General features: G+C 47.1%; 1 long non-coding RNA gene across 1 annotated transcript in view; it reads right to left on the bottom strand.

Annotated features, from left to right (window-relative positions):
* LOC142560460 (uncharacterized) overlaps positions 1-21,576 on the bottom strand; it is a 52,619-nt gene extending 31,043 nt beyond the window's left edge. The window contains exons 1-2 of the long non-coding RNA XR_012823376.1: positions 21,342-21,576; positions 2,015-2,127 (exon numbers count right to left, since the gene is read on the bottom strand). This is a non-coding gene — a long non-coding RNA (uncharacterized LOC142560460). The remainder of the gene's footprint in view (positions 1-2,014; positions 2,128-21,341) is intronic.
* Between the last annotated feature and the right edge of the window lie 414 nt (positions 21,577-21,990).

The raw sequence follows: 21,990 nt of genomic DNA on the forward strand, positions 1-21,990 counted from the left end.
ACATAAACGCTAAAGTGCCAAACTTGCATTCCGAACGATCTAAGTAATCGTGAATGACGTGTCGTTATAAATGCAGAAATGTCATCGTACGTATAAGCCTGACTTCGTGCGTACCGCAAGGTAGCGTAGGTCCGCTCTCATTTTTGGTTTACAGAGAGAGAAGTGGTTCTTGTGGGGAAGGAGGAAAGGCTAGCACTATTTTCTGCAACCCATGCGGGAGCACGGCTCAGCGCCAGCAGGGTGGAGCAGATGGGATTAAAAGAGAGAGAGGGTAGGAGGGAGAAAGGTAGAGGGTCGTCCTAGCAGCATCAGAGCAGCCCGGCCGGGAGGGCTCAGTGGGTTCGACCGGAGGAGTAGATAGTACACGCAGAGTACACACATAGTGTGCATACATAGTATGCATAGTATAGACAGTAGATAGTATACACTCCTCCCCATCCCTTTTTCGCCCCCCCCCCCCTCGATGCATCTAACGCGCTTCGTCTTTCATCGCGCCAACCTCAGCATGTGCACGCCTGCGATGCGGCAGCCCCACATCCTCGCGCCAATATAAGGAAAAGTCTCTTTTTTTTTTCATTTGCTGTAACTTATGACGGTCAATCTCGTGCGTACTTTGACTTTGTAATGGTTTCTTTTTTTTTAGTTTCAGTCTCAGTTTATTATTCTTTGAAGATGCATAGTTGTTAATAGTATACAGGCGAGGGTCCCAAAGTCGAATGCAGCGGGACCCTTGTGCCATTGATATTCTATTGGTATTTCGTACTGGCAGTGTCATTACATATTTTCCGTATCTTTATTTGCCCGCAGTTAAATGACCCAGCTATGTATTCAAACTATGTTGAGTTTGCACATGCACCCGGCCCGTACAGTAATTCTCGCTACGGCGACGCAGGAAATAGCCGCTTTATTTCCATTTAGGTATTTCTTCAATTCATGCAAAATTAAGGTTTTATTTTCTTGAACACACTTAGCTTTCATGCTCTCGTATGAACGATACTGCGCGCGCGACGTTTAGAATGAAATGACGTGTATGAAGAAAATTGTTGAGGCTCTAAGCACTTCGCTATAAAGGCGCTTGACTGTGTTTTCATCTTTTAATCATTGATTACAAATGCTTTTTCTTTCCAACATCAAATAGCAACTTACCACGAATACGTTACTTCAAGTAATTAAACGAGTAGATCTAATAATTACCGTATTTTACGGTAGATGCCTTCATCATCATCACGATCCTATTTTAAGTCCACCGCAGGACACAGGCTTCACCTTGCGATCCCCAATTACCCCTGTCCCGCTCCAGCCGATTCCAACTAGCGCCTGCGAATTTCCTAATTTTATTGCCCCACCTAGTCGTATGCCGTCCTGCACTGCGCTTGCCGTCTCTTGGCACCCATTCTGTAATCCTAATAATCTACCGGCTATCTAACCTACTCATTACATGACCTGCCCAGCTCATTTTTTTTAATGTCAATTAGAATATCGACTATCCCCATTAGCTCTCTGATCCACACCACCCTATTTCTGTATCTTAACCTTACGCCTAACTTTCTATTAGTTCCATCGCTCCTTGCGCGGTCCTTAACTTGTTCTCAAGCACCATGTAAGCACCGGTAAAATACGCTGATTCTACACCTTTCATTTCAATAATAATGGTAAGCTTCCAGTCAGGGCTTCAGAATGGCTTCCGTATGCGCTCCAACCCATTTTTATATTTCTGTAAGTTACCTTCTCACGATCAGGGATCTCTGTAATTGACCTAGGTAAACGTACTGCTTCACATACTCCAGAGGCTGACTTGCGATACTGAACTATTGTTGTCTTGCCCGGCTATTGATCATTGTCTTTATCTTCTGCATAATAATCAACCCAACTCTTACACTCTCTGTTTAGGTCCTCACCCGTTTGTAGGTAGATGGCTTAATTCACATCTAATATCACTACACTAAGCGCTTAAATCCGCGTAAGGTTTTGCTTAGTCATCCTGTGTAAAAAAAGTAATAAACCCACAGCAAACCGTGGCTGCCGAAAACTTGCATGCTCGGTCGACGACTCCCATGGAATCTGTGTGCTGACGTCACGCAGGAGCAAGTAGGCCTCGTCTCTTTCTGGTCCAGGTCAGCAACCGCCCTTGGAAGGCACGAAATATAAAAACGTCACAGTAGGAAAGTGCTGGTCGAAAATTCAACGTGTACTTTACACGCACAGCGCAGAATGCGCGATTTGCGCTCAAGCCTTCGCACAAACGCATTCAAACCGTAATTTATACAAGATATTAGAAAACTACAAATGTATTTCAATGAAGCCCGTATACAGTTGGGCTGGTCCTGATCATCTTCATATGGGACAAACGCACCAAGCAGACGACGATGACCAACTTTTGTCGTTTTTCTTAGTAATAATGGAGTTTTACGTGCCAAAACCACTTTCTGATTATGAGGCACGCCGCGCTGGGGTACAACGGAAATTTGGACCACCTGGGGATCTTTAACGTGCAGAAGGACGAGCAGAGAAGCTGGTCTCTTACCTCAATCGACGTATATGTGTGTATGTTATTATTATTATTATTATTATTATTATTATTAAAGGATGCAGATAACGAATATATCTTTTGACTGTGGAGTGATTTATTCTTATTCTTTAATGAAGTAGTGACGTGAGTACCACCGCATGGCAGACGGGAATTCCACAATTACAACTTCACTGTGCACTAACTAATGAAACGGCGTAACGATAGAGTCGTCTTAGCGGTCAATTTCAGTTTTTCCAAGATGCCTACATTAGATTGAGAGCTACACAGCATTCGCGAGAAACTGGAAACATCTTTTCTGTCATCGCGACGCGTAGACGGACGGGCATCAACCGCCCCCGGAGGGCATCTATATACAGCTTCGCTGTAAAATTGTCGTTCGTTCGTTCGTTCGTTCGTGTGCGTGCGTGCGTGCGTGTGTGTGTGTGTGTGTGTGTGTGTGTGTGTGTGTGTGTGTGTGTGTGTGTGTGTGTGTGTGTGTGTGTGTGTGTGTGTGTGTGTGTGTGTGTGTGTGTGTGTGTGTGTGTGTGTGTGTGTGTGTGTGTGTGTGTGTGTGTGTGTGTGTGTGTGCGTGCGTGCGTGCGTGCGTGCGTGCGTGCGTGCGCGCGCGCGCGCGCGCGCTTGTGTGCTGCGCAGAAGACGCTCGGGAGCTCCGTCATCCATCGCAGCAGCCCAAGCAAACACGCGGCGATGGTGACACGGCGCTTCAGCGATTGCCACAAGTGGCAAAAGCCCATCGCGCGCAAGCGAGCGGCGAGACACGTACCATAGCGAAGAATGGACGCGCATGCGCAAAGCGCCCCTGGCGCGGAAGTGCCGGCAGCCTCCGCACCACTACGTGTGACGGCAGACGGCGCAGCAATGCAGTTTTGCGTCGCTCCGTCAGGCATTTCAGATCTCGCAAACTTTTTCCGCTGATAGTACATCAAGAAGAAAGCCTGCAAAATAAAAAAGAACGAAGGGGACGACCGCCTCTTGTGCCCCTCGAAAACATCGCTCTCAGGCGCGCCGCGTGAACTACTAATGGTTTTCACGTATCATTATGCCACTTATAATTTGGTAAAGAGGCGACTTACACAAAGTCACGCCGACTATCGGTCTGGCTTGCTTGCCGAAAGAACGAATCGTAATAGCGACTAGCCGACTTGAAAAACCGACACCACCACTACCTTGTCACTTAGCGCGGTATTGCAGTGCAAACGACATCGCCGGCTCACGCAACGATACCTTGCGATGCGCAATGCCCTTGAGCAAGCTATTATACGTGGCGAAGGCCTTGCGCTAACGTCCCTCTTGAAGGGTTCCCTGCTCTTGCTTATGGAATCCCAGAAATGTGATCGCGTTCACAAACGCTGTTGTAAATCTGCATCCAACGATTCTTTACGCTTTCGTGCTCGATTAAGAAGCAATCCGCCAATCCACCACAGGTTAGCCAAAGATTAAAGATCCCGCCGAAGCCTTACAGTTACAATGTATGGTCCCACAAACGCAAAAAGACACCAAAGAATTGTTATTCTTACGTGCCGAAACCAGGATCTGTTTACGAAACTGTGGTTTTTCTAGGTGACGTGAATATACACCCTTCAACGTCCCGAAATAGACGAACTGCTCAGCGGGCGCACATGACAAGTGACTTAGCACCTGACATTCAGGAGCAATATCGATAGCTAGCCCCCATCAGCCTATATTGAAAATGCAGTACTGAACTTACATGCTGACCTTCTGGCGGACGGAGAAAACTGCTCCACACGAGTCAGTAGTGCCAAGAACAAAAAAGGCATCAACATGAAGTCTGCCACGAAAATTAAGATCACATTCGTGCAGAAGCAAGCCATCGGCGTTAAGAGCGCAGTCGTTTTCAAGCTGCTTCCACTCGTAAGGTAACCTAAAGTGGTGTTAAAGGTGACAAGAACTACACTGAACTGTGATTTACCATAATTAAGCGAACTTTAAAGGATTAATGAAGCACACGATAGCGGAAATCACGAAGTACTCACCCTACCATTACGTCTTCGGTGCTCGGTGATTGTTCTCAAAAGCACCTCGGTCCGTAGCGCGTGGAAGCGCCATATACGTCGTAGCCACGTCTCAGGTTCAAGTCAAATTTCTTGCGAATTCTACACGTGTTGACTTGGTTCACGGGAGGCCAATGGGCCCACCACCATGGCGCAAAACATGCACGCGACCGCACCGCGTAAAGACAGACGCCATTGTTGAAGCTGCGATGCTCGCACTGCGTCGCTCTCGGCGTTGAAAGCAGGAAAAAAGGGAAAGGGCGTTGCTCTGCTGATAAGACGAGCCGCGCGATGAATCTGTGGCCTACGCGCGACTTCTGTCGCCGACGGGCCTGCCTACAATTGAGGTATGGTGGACTGGAACGGGGTAGTGTGTAGTCCGTATAACAAAGCAATGAGAGAACCGCGGTCGCTTCTGCGATGACGCTGCAAGACGGGCGCCGCCACCCACCGGTGTGCCTAGCGTGTCTTTCAGCTTCATTGTAACAAACAGCGTTCTCTAGAAAAAAAAAGTATCTGGAACGCCGATGCATTTCGTTCGACACATTGAAAATAAATATCTCGAAACTGCTGCAGTCCTGAGAGTACGGTCTAAGTGTATAACCCCCCTTGCGAACTCACCCGGCATAATTCGTAAATATATTTATGTGCTGTAATTAATTGAACAGCAAATAAGCCAACTATGTTACTTAATGAATTAAGCATGTTTATTTCTCGTACACTGTAAAAACAGTTGCACCCTTTGGCGTGTATATTTGCCACACAACCAATACACTCTAAAAAAAGCTTACACCTTTCGGGGTGTATATTTGCCACATTACAATAATCATGATTTGTCTTGCCCGGATTTCCTTTCTTGAAAACGCTGCGCTCGTTACTTTCCTGTCGGCAATGCTATGTCATGCTGATTACGCGCATGCCGTTCGTGACTCGGAAGTACCGGGCTCGCAGCGTTAATGAATGGAAATGCGGGCAAGATCGATGACGATTACACTCTAAGAAAGATTTACACCCACCCGCCGTGGTTGCTCAGTGGCTATGGTGTTGGGCTGCTGAGCACGAGGTCGCGGGATCGAATCCCGGCCACGGCGGCCGCATTTCGATGGGGGCGAAATGCGAAAACACCCGTGTGCTTAGATTTAGGTGCACGTTAAAGAACCCCAGGTGGTCAAAATTTCCGGAGTCCTCCACTACGGCGTGCCTCATAATCAGAAAGTGGTTTTGGCACGTAAAACCCCAAATATTATTATTAAAGATTTACACCCTTTGAGGCGTATCTTCCCACAGCAATAAACGTCATCTGTCACGAGTCACGAACGTCATGCGCGTAATCAGCATGACATAGCATTGCCGACAGGAAAGTAACGAGCGCAGCGTTTTCAAGAAAGGAAATCCGGGCAAGACAAATCACGATTATTGTTATGTGGCAAATATACACCCCAAAAGGTGTAAGCTATTTTTTTTATAGAGTGAAGAAGTAATGGCGAGCTCATCGAGTAAATTAGATCAACGTTAGAATTGTGTTATCTGCCGCAGGTAATTTTTAAAAACTTGCTGCAGTCCACAAAGAACTGTATGTCATGAAAGGTTTTTGCGGGGTCAACCAGTGAGTGGGGCGAATAGGTGAGGGGGATACGGTTTGGTTAATGAGGGTGCTCTGGGATGGCGTTGCCATACGCCCCGTGCTGTGTTGCGATAGACAAACCTATTGCAAGAGGTTTCTCAGGAAGCGGACCTCTGGGAAGGCGCTGAAGTGAGAATAGTGTTCGTCTGACCTTGCCGGATCAATATGCCCTGTTGAAAGTTCTGGGCGTAGCTTACACACGGGAAAAATGCAATCTCAACTGATGCGTTGCAAACAGAATAATAAAAAAATTCATCAAGCTTCAGCAACGCAAAGAACTTGCAGCACAGACATAGATAAATCAAATATGGGCATTGCCGCCTGGAAATGTAGACGTATACCGGTCTCGATGTCTCCCCAGAACTGAATATCGAAGAACTTTGAAATGCCGACTGAGTTAGGGAACAAAGTCCTTTAATGAGATGCTTATGCAAATTCCGGAACGTTGGGTAGCGTGTTCCTGATCCTATTCCGAGATTCTAATTTCGCAAGAGACTGAGAAACATTAGAACAGAAAAAACGTTCCCGCCCTGCCATGCCCTCGAAGAGGAGAGCCTTAACCGGTCGATCGCAAAAGCTGAACCGGTGGTTGAGACACTGTGACGTGGTATAAAGACCAGCCGCTAAAAGATGGGACTGCTGGGAACCCTTCGTATCCCGGGATTCCGATACCGTGCTTCTGCGCTTCAGTCGTGCTCCGCGACCTGCCCATAGCTCTCCCTTTTAAGGAAGGCCGGACAGGTACCAGCAGTACCACCCGGCGGCAGACCAACTCCTTGAGATGAGAAACGCGTGAATCCCCCGCCAAGAGCCAACCTGGCCACCTCCCACTCCCGCGAAAACCAGCATTTCTTGCCAGTCGGTCACGGGAATGGTGATCAACGTACGATAACGGTACTATATAAGTGCAACGTTTTAACCCTTAACCACGAGGCCGAAGGAACACGCATATATCCAACGCAGCGTTGCAATGCAGATGACGCAGAGCTTGCCGAAGCAATCAAATTAGCCGCATTAGCGAATGACAGATTGACGACCTGGCAGCCAGTACTACTTATCTGCCTGCCTCACGAGTCCTAAGAAAGGTGATGAATGATGCGTCAAGAGCATTGGTGAAAGATGCATGCATTGAGGCGTACGAAATATATTTAAACGTATTTAAAGCTTCATAGTTCTTATAGCAGTGTGGCACATACATTCTAGGGGACCGGGCAAGAATAGGACACACACACGGTATAGGCGCAGACCGAGTTGCACGTTCCGAGCGCGTGGATTTGTCCATTCGGACACATTCCCGGTGGTACATATAAAACCAGTGGCCGAAGTTGTCTACTACAGTCCCGGCAGCGGCCAGCAACGTACTGTTTATTCGGACACGTACATGAGGATGGGCCAAGTTGCGTATTCGACAAGGCAGCATCCAGGACACACACAGTGGCCGAAGTTCTCTACTTATAACTAAATACATATAAGGTGAGAAAACGACCACGAGCGTCAAACACAGAAGAGGTAAAGAAAGCATCGCTCTAACAGAAGAAGAACGAATGCGACCGGTGAGGAACATTTTTGTGGATGCTGTCAAACTACGCGGTGTTGGCGTTTTTAGCCATTCAGGCTGGGCATTTGCATCAGCGATGACGAGGTGGCTCGTTTTAAACTATAGCATAGTATGACTGTCCCAAATAATGGCATTGCACATTTACCTGCTACGCTGTCCGCCCTTCATGTGCGACTTTGAGATATGAACGTAATCGGAAGATTCTACTGCACTGGTGGAAAGTGTATAAGGCGTCCAGGGGCAACACATCCACGAGCGATCATTTGATTTATTTGGCGAGTATAGCAAACGGAGCTTCTTGAGCGGTACACTGCAGTGGCTCACTCATTTCGTCCGTAATTCACAGCATTTATTTTTCCTTCTTTCTTGATGAGGAGCATTCATTTGCATAGTCGGAGCCACGGTCAAACGCGAGGACGTGCAAAGTCACAGAGTTTGTCACCGATGCGCACGTACCCCCACGCACCCGCTCGCACATCGCTTTAAAAACACCACCTAGTCTATAGATGGTGTTGGCAGTACTCGCTTGGCGCCTCGTCTCCTTGCTCCACCCGTCGGTACGAGCGTATAGGTACGTTACGAGCCACGTAAAAGTACAAAAGCTCTGCAAAGACCACAGAGGTGTGCGAGACATACCGAAGTGGCGAGACAGGAGGCGAAGCCACGGGCCGACGAGACACATGCGGTCGAGGAGTGTATAGAAGCGACGCGCGGCCGAAGAACAACGGAACGCCGAATGAACGGCTGCTGAAGTGGCTGCCGAGACCAAGTGGCTCCGATTGGAGGCCCGCCAGTTGCGGGACGCCGACCCCTGCTTTCGAAAAGCACTTTGCCGAAGACGATCGTGGTTCGGCATGTAGAGTGTGCGACTGGCTTTGATTCCAATCGTACGTTGTCGGGGTGTCGCGGCCTGCGCATGTGACGGTGACCGAGCGAGCGTTTCCCCGGGAGGACGTGAGTTCTTCCCGGCTTTGCGCCACGTGCAGGGGAGAAATGCTTCGCATTGACTTGGATAGTCGTCGAGAATGTCTTTTGCCGTAATTTTATAAAGGCAAAGCCTTTCTAAGCGAGTTACCACAACTCCTCCGCATCGGGCATCTTACCGTGGACCGATCCCTGAGATAGTGGAGCCTAAAAGTGCGGTCCGATATGTAAAGGAGCGATCCCGAAAGTTGCCGGATCGTTCCCCACCTGCGGCATTTCCCTTAATTTATCGTTTCTTTATCTTGCTTAGGGTATTAAGCACAAGTAATTTCCCCTATGTTGTCCGTGGTGTCAGTGTTTGTTGCCTTCTTATGATATAAACTAATAAGAATAACTCATGACCTTGAACAAGCCCTTTACCATGCAGTGTCAAACTGAAATGCTCTTTCTGAACTTTTCAAAAGCCTTTGACCGGGTCTCTGATGCGAAACTGAATTTCAAGCTTCGGAACATACCCGGAGATGGGCCAGTGATTTGTTGGGTAAGTGATTATTTGTCCAACATGAGCCAGTTTGTGCATTTGGAGACCATTCTTCTGATCCTATTCCAATTGTTGTCGGTGTACCTCAGGGCACTGTTCTGCCTCCCCACTTTTTCTTTTTTACTCTTCATAAATGATATAGCGAAAAAAGGTTAAGTTAAAATCCGACTGTTTGCAGATGACTGCGGGCATTACCAAGAAATCCAGAACATTCATGAACAAATTAAACTGAATAATCCATTAAATAACGTCGGGCAGTCGTGCAAGGATTGGCAGATGTCATTCAGTTTAAAATAAAAAGACGGTTTCAATGTCTGTTGCAAAGGAAAAAGAGAAAATTAGATTATTCTTATTCAATTAACAGTGGCATCATCCCAAGTGTTTCCGAGCACCGTTATTTAGGACTCATCATTTCTTCCGATTTGACATGGACTGCGCATGTCCAACAGGTAACCAGGAAAGCAATGCAGAAACTATTCTTTCTCAGGAGAGTCTTGTGTCACTCGACACTTGAAACTAAATACCTTGGCTACGTCACATTTATTCGGCCGATTTTAAAACATGCGAATATAGTTTAGTTTCCGCACACGAAAGGATAATATCCACACACTCAAATTGATACAAAGCAAAGCTTTCGTGTTGTCCACTTCTCTACTCTTGTGTCCTGTCTGCACGCCTCACCTCCTTTTTGCATAATGAAAGCTTTCAGTTTTCTTTACAACCGCTACAAGCGTACCGATTCACCAACCGAGCTCTCACACTGTGCATGCCTTCACACTCCGGGAAGCCGAGCGAAACAGCATTTGAAGTTTTTGTACATGCCACTCCACAACTCATTTAACCTAATTACTCAGATTTATAGACTTCAAATCCCCTAGCCAGACTCGACAGGTGCAAATAGACTAGAAGAAGTTTCCTCCAATAATAACGCGTTCTCGTTCTCCGACTTCCCGCAAGCTGTACGAGAATGGAATGGATTGAACCCGCGTGTCACTGCGCAGACATTTCCTAAATTTCTTGAGCTTGCCGAGAAGGCAGTCCTCTCTTCTACTTATCGATATTGTTTCCGCCTCTTTATTTGTTCTCAACTACTCTGTATTTTCTTTTTTTCTGGCTCAAACAAAAAAAGCCAGGATTGCAAATCCACATTTATGTGTGAAACCTTGTTCACCCACTGCTACAATAACCACGATGGGATAGACAGTATGTTGAAGATAAAAAAAAGTTATGGGGTTTTACGTGCCAAAACCACTTTCTTATTATGAGGCACGCCGTAGTGGAAGACTCCGGAAATTTCGACCACCTGGGGTTCTTTAACGTGCACCTAAATCTAAGTACACAGGTGTTTTCGCATTTCGCTCCCATCGAAATGCGGCCGCCATGGCCGGGATTCGATCCCGCGACCTCGTGCTCAGCAGCCCAAGTTGAAGATAAATAAATAAATAAATAAACTTGCCACTGAAGCCTTCGCTCTCCGCGCGGCTTTCAAAACAGGCTGCTCAAACCCACGCGCAGGTTTCGCATACGCTTGGAGTAATTCGCTGGGTGTAGCAGTTCGAATTTTACGCCACGGATAACAGCTATTCGAAGATTCTGGATAACAGGTTCAGGAAACCGAATGCGCGCAAATTCAAATATACCCACATTATAACCAAACTGATCGCGTAGCCAATTACTCCGGTTATCTAGTTTTCGATTTCGAATAACCAGTTTTGCAGCAACACCGGCTTAGTGTTGCTACACTAAAGGAAAAAAAAAACTCCGCCTAAAGAAGGCGCCTGCGAAGAAAGGCTCGCGCATCGACAACGCATTGCTCTTAGACGTGCGGAGCTGAAATACAATTGTTTTAACCTCTGGTGCTGCCACTGAGAAAATAAGGCAGCGACGCAAGCTTCGGCTGCGAAATTCGCGCTCGCGATTGGGCTTCGCTCGCTCGCTAAAAGAACACGCGCGTTGGTCCATGATAGCGACACAGAGAAAGAAATTTCTATGATAGCGACCCGAAGACCGAAGAAACGTAAAATCATCACTGCCCTAAGCTAGTTGTCAGCGTATCATCTCACGGTGACCGTGCGATAATCGTTAAGCGCAGTGATGCCTTCCGATGCGCAATCGCTAGCAAAACGCGGGCAGCCTTCGCGCTTACGGCCTGTTCGAATTCGAACGCTTTCGCCGCTATAGCATAACAAAGTACAAGTGGTTTGCATTAGCACATACCCCACACCATTGTCGTAAACGGAGAGCTAAGTATGCAATACACTTTCGTGATAGATTACATAACGATGCGCCATAGGGTAGCCAAATATTCCAACACCAATTTATGGTCTGACAAAATGAAGTAGATGTCTGGATGTAGACTATGTATGCAAAGCAGTCACTGCTTTCGGAAGTTAGAAGCGGTGAAGCCTCAACAGCAGACCTATCTCGTTCTTTGGAACGATTGTAAATGGGGCAAGACGGTACAATTTTTTTTTTTTTTTGAAATTGGCAATGAAATGAGGATATTGTATTGGGTCCTAAGAAGATATTAACGGAGTTTCTACTTGTTCCAACTTGGTGTACGCTTCTTTCAAGCATATTTTTTTCTCAATGGGCTAAATGAGAATGTGTCGCCATGCATGCTTGAACTGCACGCTTACGTGGAGACGCATTTGTCAAAACATCGTTGCGCGAGAAGTGTTGGCCAAGTCTACGGAACCCATGACCACCCCCATAAAAGAGTTTGCACCCATCGGCGCTTGCCGTGTCCCACAGCAATAATCGTCATGTCTTGCACGCCCTTTCTTTAATATCGCGCACCCGGTAGTTCCGGATAAGAAAGTAACCAGCGCAAGCAAGGCAACTGATTATTGCTGTATGACAAGATAACCTACAAAAGGTGCAAACTTTTTTAAGAGTGCAGGACTACTGATTTCTCGCTTTGAAAGAAGAACACGTTTGCAGTTTCCAATGATGAAGTGCTGACAATGCAGTGCCGGCCTCATATGCTGACCTTCCGGTGAAGGCACAAAACAACTGCGCCACCCGAGCCAGCAATGGCGAGAACAAAAAGGGCATGAGCATAAAGTATGCTACGAAATTTAACATCAATTTCTTTCAGAAGCAAGTCGTCGGCGTTAAGAGCGCGGTCCGTTTTCAAGCTGCTTCCACACTTAAGGTAGCCTATAGTGGTGTTACAGGTGACAGGGAGTAAACTGAGCCTTAATTTAACAAAATTCAAGATAACTGTTACAAACGAAACAAGCGCACGATGGCGGAGATTACGAAGCAGACATCCTACCATTAGCTCTTGCGTGCTCGGCGAGAGTTCTCAAAGGCACGTCGCTCCGTGGCGCCGGCGAGAGCCGCATACGTCGTAGCCACGTCTCAGGGAAGCTTCAAGTGAAATTTCTTGCGAATTCTCCACGTGTTGCCTTCCTTCACGGCAAGCCAGCGGCCCCCACCACCATCGCGCAAGATATGCGCACCACCGCAACGCGGAAAGACAGACGCCATTGCTGAAGCTGCCAGGTTCGCACTGCGTCGGTCTCGGCGGTGAAAGCAGGAAAAAGGGAAAGGGCGTTGCTCCGCTGATAACACGAGCCGAGCGATGAATCTGTGGGCTAGGCGCGATGTCTGTCGCCGACGGTCCTGATTATAATTGAGGTACGATGTAGTGGAACGGGGCAGTGCGGCGTCCGCATAGCAATACGATGAGAGAACTGTGGTCGCTTCTGCGACGACGTTGCCAGACGGGTGCCGCGATCGACCGGTGTGCCTGGCGCGTCCTCCCGCGTCCATGCATGAAACAGCGTTTTCTAAAAAAAAAGTAAACGGAAAGCTAATGCATTTCGTACGACATGCTGAAAATTAATATCTTGAAACCGGTGCAGTCCCGAGAACACCTTCCAAGTGGATACCCTTTGCGAACTCATATCCTCTATAATTCGTAGATTCAACTATATGCTGCAAAGTAATTCATTAAAAAGCTAATTCGCGTAATTATGTTACTTATTCAATTAAGCACGTCTACTTCTCGTAGAAGTAATCGCTGGCTCATTGAGTAACTTAGATCAAGGTTAGAATTGTGTTATCTGCCACAGGCAACTCTTACAAACTTGGCACAGCTTAAAGGAATTCCCAGTATATAGGCCACTAAACTCCGCAAAAAACTGTAAGTCGCGAAAAGTTTTTGCGGGGTCGACCACCTAGCGGGGAGAATAGCAAGGAGGGCTAACGGTCTGGCTAATGAAGGTGCTATTGAATGGAGGGAGGCATTCATCCAATAGCAATCATGGAGGCATTGCGTCAATAGCAGTCATGGAGGCATTGCGGAATCAGGGTGTAGACGAGTCATATGTAAAAATACTGAAAGATATCTATAGCGGCTCCACAGCCACCGTAGTCGTCCATAAAGAGAGCAACAAAATCCCAATAAAGAAAGGCGTCAGGCAGGGAGATACGATCTCTCCAATGCTATTCACTGCGTGTTTACAGGAGGTATTCAGAGACCTGGATTGTGAAGAATTGGGGATAAATGTTAATGGAGGATACCTTAGTAACTTGCGATTCGCTGATGATATTGCCTTGCTTAGTAACTCAGGGGACCAACTGCAATGCATGCTCACTGACCTGGAGAGGCAAAGCCGAAGGGTGGGTCTAAAAATTAATTTACAGAAAACTAAAGTAATGTTTAACAGCCTCCGAAGAGAACAGCAGTTTATGATAGGTAGTGAGGCACTGGAAGTGGTAAGGGAATACATCTACTTAGGACAGGTAGTGACTGCGGAACCGGATCATGAGACTGAAATAATCAGAAGAATAAGAATGGGCTGGGGTGCGTTTGGCAGGCATTCTCAGATCATGAACAGCAGGTTGCCATTATCTCTCAAGAGAAAAGTATATAATAGCTGTGTCTTACCAGTACTCACCTACGGGGCAGAAACCTGGAGGCTTACGAAAAGGGTTCTACTCAAATTGAGGACGACACAACGAGCTATGGAAAGAAGAATGATAGGTGTAACGTTAAGGGATAAGAAAAGAGCAGATTGGGTGAGGGAACAAACGCGAGTTAATGACATCTTAGTTGAAATCAAGAAAAAGAAATGGGCATGGGCAGGACATGTAATGAGGAGGGAAGATAACCGATGGTCATTAAGGGTTACGGACTGGATTCCAAGGGAAGGGAAACGTAGCAGAGGGCGGCAGAAAGTTAGGTGGGCGGATGAGATTAAAAAGTTCGCAGGGACAACATGGCCACAATTATTACATGACCGGGGTAGTTGGAGAAGTATGGGAGAGGCCTTTGCCCTGCAGTGGGCTTAACCAGGATGATGATGATGATGATGACGATGACGATGACGATGACGACGACGACCTCTGTAGATATTTTTCAAGGTATTTACGTAAACGTTCTGTACTCCTTGTTCACGTAATGCCTCTATGACTGCTGGTATCTCTACTAAATCAAATGCCTTTTCGTAATCTATGAAAATTACATAGAGAGGCTTATTGTACTCTGCAGATTTTTCGATAACCTGATTCATAACATGGGTGTGATCCATTGTAGAGTATCTCTTCCTGAAGCCTGCCTATTCCCTTGGTTGACTAAAGTCCAGTGTTGCCCGTCTGACCTCATCGTTAGATATAGTAGGAGTTTCTATATCCTGTACATTACTGTTTCTAGTGGAGGCATCCTGACTCCTCTCCATGGGTACTGTACAGGTCAGTATAGAATTATTCGGCTTCTTTTACTATATCTTCGAGATTGCTGATGATAATACTGTGCTTATCTGTCAGTGCATACATCTTGGTTCGTCCTATGCCAACTTTCTCACTGATTTCAGGCTGCGTCAATTTTTTATGACTTAATTCTTCAGTCTTTTTCACGTTGTAGTTTCGAATGTCACTTATTTTCGCGTTGTTGATCAGTTTTGATAGTTCCGCGAATTCTATCTTATCTCTTAAGTTGGGCATTTTCATTCTTTGTCGTTTCTTTATAAGGTCCTTTGTCACTTTGGAGAGCTTGCCTTCCGGTTGCCTAGGTGCCTTGCCTCCCACTTCAATTGCTGCCTCTGAAGCCAACCTAACGGTTTCATTCATTATCTCTGTCATTTTCATCTCTCTGTTCTAAGGTTGCATATATTTTTGCAAGTACCATCCTGAATTTATTCGCTTTACCCTTACTACCTCCAGATTGACCTTCTTATTTTTGACCAAGTTTACTCTTTCTCGCTTCAAAGTGAGCTGAACCCTAGCACTCACTAACCTATGATCACTGCACTTTACCCTACCTATCACTTCTACATCCTGCACTATGCTGGGATCAGCGGAAAGTATGAAGTCAATTTCATTTCTTGTTTCACCATCACGGCTTTTCCAGGGCCACTTTCTGTTGCTACGTTTCCTGAAAAGCTGTTCATTATTCGAAGCTTATTTCTTTCTGCGAATTCTACCAGCATCTCTCTAGCGTTCCTAGAATCGACGCCGTAGTTGCAAATTGCTTGTCCACCAGCCTGCCTTTTCCCCACTTTTGCACTGAAGTCGCCGATTACTACAATATACTGAGTTTGCACATTTCTCATCGCTAATTCAACATCCTCATAAAACTGATGTACTTCTTCATCATCGTGACTTGATCTTGGTGCGTAGGCTTGTACTACCTTTGATCTATACCCCTCGTTACGTTGATTACGACTACAGCTACCCTCTCATTAATGCTGTAGCATTCGTTAATGTTGCCCGGTATATCCTTACAGATCAGGAATCCTACCCCGTATTGCTTCTTCTCTGGCAGACCTCTATAGCAGAGGACATGGCCGTTATTCAGCAATGTATAAGCCTCACCAGTACTTCGAATCTCACTAAGGCTGACGATATCCAAAACAATGTCTGATAGTTCCTCAAAGAGTCCTGCTAAGCTAGCCTCACTCGACAAAGTTCGGCAATTAACGGTTGACAGGGTCAGTTTCCATTGGCGGCCTGTCCGGACCCAGAGATTATTAACATCCTCTACTGCGTTACAGGTCTGACCGCCGCCTTGGTCAAATGCTCCGCAGCTGATGGGGACTGAGGGCCATGGGTTTATTGAAAGAATTATTTGGGAGGTAGTGGCCGAATACTGTGCCAGGGAGGCCGATTCCTGTTTTGGTGAGGGAGTGTCTTTGTTGAAGCTTGAAGCTTAGTGAGTATTCCTAATACGGTTGCACCTGGATTAGTATAGCCCCACTCGCTTTCGGCATGCTTGCTTATGTAATGCACTGGAGGAGGTGAATTTCAAGCTCACCATCGTCAAATTATAAAAAAAAACATATAGAAGGATTCGAACTTCGACTATGACAATCCAGCATAATCCCGTGGGCGGCAAGGCTACCTTATCACTGACAAGTACAGCCCAGAGCGCCCTACGTGCCTCAAAACTTATTCGATATTTCCTCGATAGAATGTGCTTTCCTGATCGCGATGAGTAACTCAATGTTGAACGACTTCTAAACGGTTCTGGCCTCGTAGTTCCGGAATCGCACGTGCGCAGACGGCCGTAAACTCAGTTAGGCAAACCCTACATGCGTAGCGACGGCCTTTCAGAGTTGCGAATACATGCTCGTGATCGTACAGGAGTACAAACGGAAACCCGCGAAAACGAATATAAGTGCAAATGTAGAAGAAATAACTGGACGCAAACTACGAGTTTTTTTTTTTACTTGATGAAATCTGTATGTGAACTTTCCAACTGTTGTCGTTGCATTGTTTGTTTGTTTGTTTGTTTCTTTCTTTGCGTGCTAGTGCAAACCTTCTCCTCACTTTTTCTCTTCCTTTAGCGCCACATATTCTATTTGGGGGGGGGGGGGGGGAGTCAGCGCGAGGCATGTCGGTAGAGTCAGCTTAAGTCTCTTTAGTATATCTCAAATGCCTGAAAACATGCTTGACTTATCCGCGGTATACGGGTTTTGAGGATCGCGGCAGGTGGCACTGCACAGTATTTCTCAATGGTTCTAACATAGTGGTTTCGGAGTCTCCCGCACGCAAGCGGCCATGACCGCGTCTAGATACACTATATATTTTCGGCGGAACTGAACCGCACTTAAAAGCAGTGTGGGAAAAAAAGAAAATAGGAAAATGAAAAAACTTTCAGCGCTTACCGCGAATTCCCTAGTCGCGTCTGTAGGGAAGTACACCAAACAGTTCGCGGTCTCGGCTGCCCGTCTCATGCATCGGATAAGTCTTTCCGAACGAGACGGAACTGGTACTGGACCGCGTACCACGATGGGCAAATACGAAACGTGCTCGAGGTCTCAACCGATTGTTCTGCGTTGCTGGAGTTGTAAAAAAAAAATTGATTTTACCGCAAAATACTGTCAAATATCAGTTGGCGACTGTATATACTTTCCGCACAGAAAATTGAAACCAAAGAGCAACAATGCACACGCATTTAGTGTGGACCTCGCACCGCTGACAAGTGGCCGAAGCAAAGGGCTTCTCCATCGCATAGCCAAACCTCGGGCGCCCACTGAGCCAGCACACCGCTAATGCGCTTTCTTCTTCCCCCGTTCCCTATTTGCCCGCTCATTTCACATCTCCTCCACATCGCCCTTATCACTCTCTCCTCGTCCGACGCACCTTGTTGACCAGCATGCTCACTGCCTCGCTTGTTTGCGGGATTTTCCGGCAACCGCGTTATAAGCGGTATGCCGTCCCGCAAGTCTGCACTATAAGCGGCATGCATATACACTGAATTCTATGGAAAGATAAACGGGAGTCAGAAAAGACCCCGTTATATCCAGTTCTGCACTATAAGTGGTCAGGGTATAACTGGTACGAGCTGTATTGTCCATTTGGAAAATTCTCTTAAGAGCATATTTCGTGCTATAGGTAAAGCGCTCATTGAAGGCATTCTTCTGGTCTTGGGCAAAGCTGTTTTGAACCTCTTTAATGTTCATTATACTGAAGTCACTTATTCAAGATGAACAAGCATTCACGCGAAATCGGGCAATCCTGAACAAGCAGGGGGCAAACCAACACTCACGTTTGCTGGTACGCGCAAGCTCGCACCAGTGCGCCTATGCACATAAGCAGGCAGAGCGGGACAGACTGTACGTCTCCAAACACGGCGCGAACACGGATATCTATTCCAGACAGATGTGGGCACTCTGGCTTCCTCGCGTTTCCACACGCCTGGCTATGCAGCTACGTGGTGCAATCAAGCCTCAGTGAAGCAGATACATGTCATGCGAAGTCAAGACATTTATGAGTGAGTAAAGTGGGCGTGGGCTGGCGCACGTCTCTTGTAGAGGCAAACCACCATTCCTCACAAGGCGCGGCAAACACAAGCCGCAGGGATCCAAGTTCGCATGCGTCAGCAAGCGCATGTGTGGTCTGGGCTTTAGGCTTTTGTCGGTCTCAATTTGGTTTTCATATAAATTTCTGGGATCTCATTATGAAATTCAACTTGATTCGCTTTTACAGTAATCACATTTACGCCTCATGATGCGTAAATCAGCTCTTTGTCTGTGCAGAGACAAAAAGCTGATTCACCACAGCGTATAATGAACGAAGAACTAGCCCACATGATGCTTTCCTCACTGTCCGAGATGGCCGAATGTAGCCAGTAGCACCAGTTCATCAGCTTATTTTCCCGGTACATAAGACCCGCATCGAAGAGCCGCACAAACGCTGCCTGTGACCGGCTCACTCATCGGCTCATCCGTTATATTTAATACAAAAAATAAAATTGTCCGATGGCAGGTTTCGAACAGAGGGCCTCCTAGCACAAGAGCCCGATGATCTAGCCATCAGAATAGAACATACTTTATGTATCGTATCTGGCGCAGCGCTGCGCCAGATACGATACACTTTAGGGTCCCTAAAACGGTTGGGACAATTTTGTAGACACGTAGGGTACAGCAACAGCAAAACGTCTGCGCCCAGATGTAAGTGAAGCGGCTCATATAGAGAGATCTGTGGATGATTACAAGTTACTCTCTCCCGAGCCATGCTTTTTCTCCTCAACTCTCTAGCCAAGCGATCGGTGCTACACCACCCGCCTTCGCTGACTCTGCGTCATGATGTGACGTCGTGCCGTCTACTTTACAGCAGCAGCAAAGAATAATACGCTTGGTTACTGCTATGTTTGCTTGTGCTTGCCTGGTTGAGCTTTGTCAGCAGCTGGCTTAAACAGGGAGCACATTGTTGCGATACAGGCAGCAATAAATTTCTTCCTGAAGCCTTCGATCTCCGCGTGGCTTTCAAAACAGGCTGCTCAAACCCGTGCGCAGGCTTCACATAGGCCTGGAGCAATCCGCCGGGTGTAGCAGTTCGAATTTCCCGCCACGAAGTGCAGCTATTCAAAGAATTTGGGTACCAGCTACAGGATAACCAATGTGCGCAAATTCAAATATACCAATATTAAAACCAAACAGACGGACAGCGTAACCATTTCGGTTATCCGGTTTTTGAATTTGAATGACCGGCTTTGCAGCAACACCGGCTTATTGTTGCTACACTAAACAAAAAAAAACGCTTCAAGAAAGCATCTGCGACGAAAGACTTGCGCATCGTCTGCGCATTACTCTTAGACGTCGGAGCTTTACTATTGTTTTAGCTTCTGGTGCGGCCGCTGAGAAATTGATAAGGCAGCGACGCAGGCAGAGGCTGCGAAATTCGCGCTCACGATCGCCCTCGCTCGCTCGCCTAACGCTCGCGTTGGTCCATGATAGCGACACGCAGAAAGAAAAAAGCAAAAACATCGCTGCCCTAAGCTAGCTGTCAGCGTACCGTTTCACGGTGACCATGCGATAACCGTTGCGAGCTGGGAGGGCTTCCGATGCGCAATTGCAAGCAAAACGTGTTGCAGGCTTTGCGCTTACGACCTGTTTGAACTGGAACACTTTCGCGACGTTATCCCAATATTAGTGGTTATCCTAATAAAGAAAGGAGGTTGTGTTGTAAATTAGCAGCTTGTATGCTATACATTTTCGTGATCGATTACAAAGCGATGCATCATAGTTTAGCCAAACATTACTTCAATTTATGGTCTGAAAACTGGAGTAGATGCCTGGATGTAGACCATGTATGCGAATCGGCGACTGCTTTCGGAAGTTAGAAGTGGTGAAGTCTCACTAGCATACCTATCTCGTTCTGGGGAACGACTGCAAATGGGCCAAGACGAAACAAATTTCTTGTGAAAATTGGCGTTGAATTGAGGACACTGTAAGAGGCCCTAAGAAGACACTAACGAGGTTCCTGTTTGTTTTAGCCCTGCGTGCGCGTCTTTCGGGCGCTTTGTTTTCTCAATGGGCTTAATGAGAATGTGTCACCATGCATGCTTGAAATGCATGCGTACTTAGTGATGCATTTGTCAACACAACGTTGGCCTATAGGCTACGGTATCCATGACCACACCCATAAAAAGAGTATGCACCCTTCAGGACTTGCCTTGTCCCAAGCGCTTGTAACTCTGCCGCAGCAAATGCGTCATGTCTTGCGAGCATTTTCTTTCTTTAATGTTGCGCGCCCACTAGCTCCAGGTATGCGCATAATCAGTGTTACACAACATCCTCGATAAGAAAGTAGCCAGCGCAGAGTTTTCAAGAACGGTAACGCCAGTAAGGCAGATGGCTATTCGTATGTTACATGACAAGCGGAAAAGGGTGCAAACTTCTTTAAGAGTGCAGGACCACTGAGTTCTCGCGCAGAATTAAGAACACGTTTGTAGTCTCCAATGACGAAGTTGGATCGGAAAGGTGAACTTCCAAAGTCGCCAAAGAATCGGACTGCTCTGCAGGATAACGTATTGCAAGAGCCACAATGCGCTTATCATCCACGAGAAAAATCGATAGCCATAGCACTCGTCAACCTACGCTGCCAATGAAGTTCAGACTTCATGTGCTGACCTTCCGGTGAACGGAGAAAACAACGGCGCCACACGAGCCAGTAGCGGTGAGAACAAAAAGGCATCAACATAAAGTCTCTTACGAAAATTAAAATCACTTTCTTGCAGAAGAGAGCCATCGCCGTTAAGAGCTAGCCGCCTTCAATCTGCTCGCACTTTTAAGGAAACCTATAGTGGTGTTAAAGGTGACAAGAGATACACTGAGCTGTGATTTACCATAATACAAGCGAACTATAAAAGATGAATGAAGCACGCGATAGCGCAAATCACGAAGTGTTCAACATACCATTAGGTCTTGCGTGCGCGGTGACTGTTCTCAGTGGCACGTCGGTCCAGGGCGCTTGGAAGTGCTGCACACGTCGTAGCCACGTCTCGGGACAGTTCAACTCAAAGTCCTTGTGAACTCTCTACGCGTCCACGAGGTTCAGGCCAGGCCAGCGGGCACGCTACCACCGCACAAGACACGCTCCCCACCGCATCGCATAAAGACAGGCGCCATTTCTAAACCGCGATGCTCCAGGCATACTTGGCATACTCCTAACGCTCGCATTGCGTCGGTGCCGCCGAGGAAAGGATGAAAAGGGGACAGAGCGTCGCTCTGCTGATAAAGCGAGCTGAACCCGTCGAGGGGTTGGCAGTGGTTCAGGTTGCCCAGGTTACGGCGGACCGTCTCCAACAGCGGCGACGCTGTGCTGTGATGACGTTGCAAGAAACGCTTCAGTCTTGACGACTGCTCTGACGACAGGGCTCGGGCGCCTCGGAGTGCTCGATGGAATGCCAAAGCTTTTGCCTTTTTTCCTGAATGCTAGCTGTTATTCGCGTTAGCGTTGTTGCTTCACCTTGCAGCTCAGCGGTGAGTTTACTCGTGACAGCGAGGATGCCGCTGCAGCTCTGCTTGCACCTCTTTTCAGTGACGCCTCGAGCGCAGGCTGATT

Source organism: Dermacentor variabilis, chromosome 10 (genome assembly GCF_050947875.1).
Source record: "Dermacentor variabilis isolate Ectoservices chromosome 10, ASM5094787v1, whole genome shotgun sequence".
Taxonomy (NCBI): Eukaryota; Metazoa; Arthropoda; class Arachnida; order Ixodida; family Ixodidae; genus Dermacentor; species Dermacentor variabilis.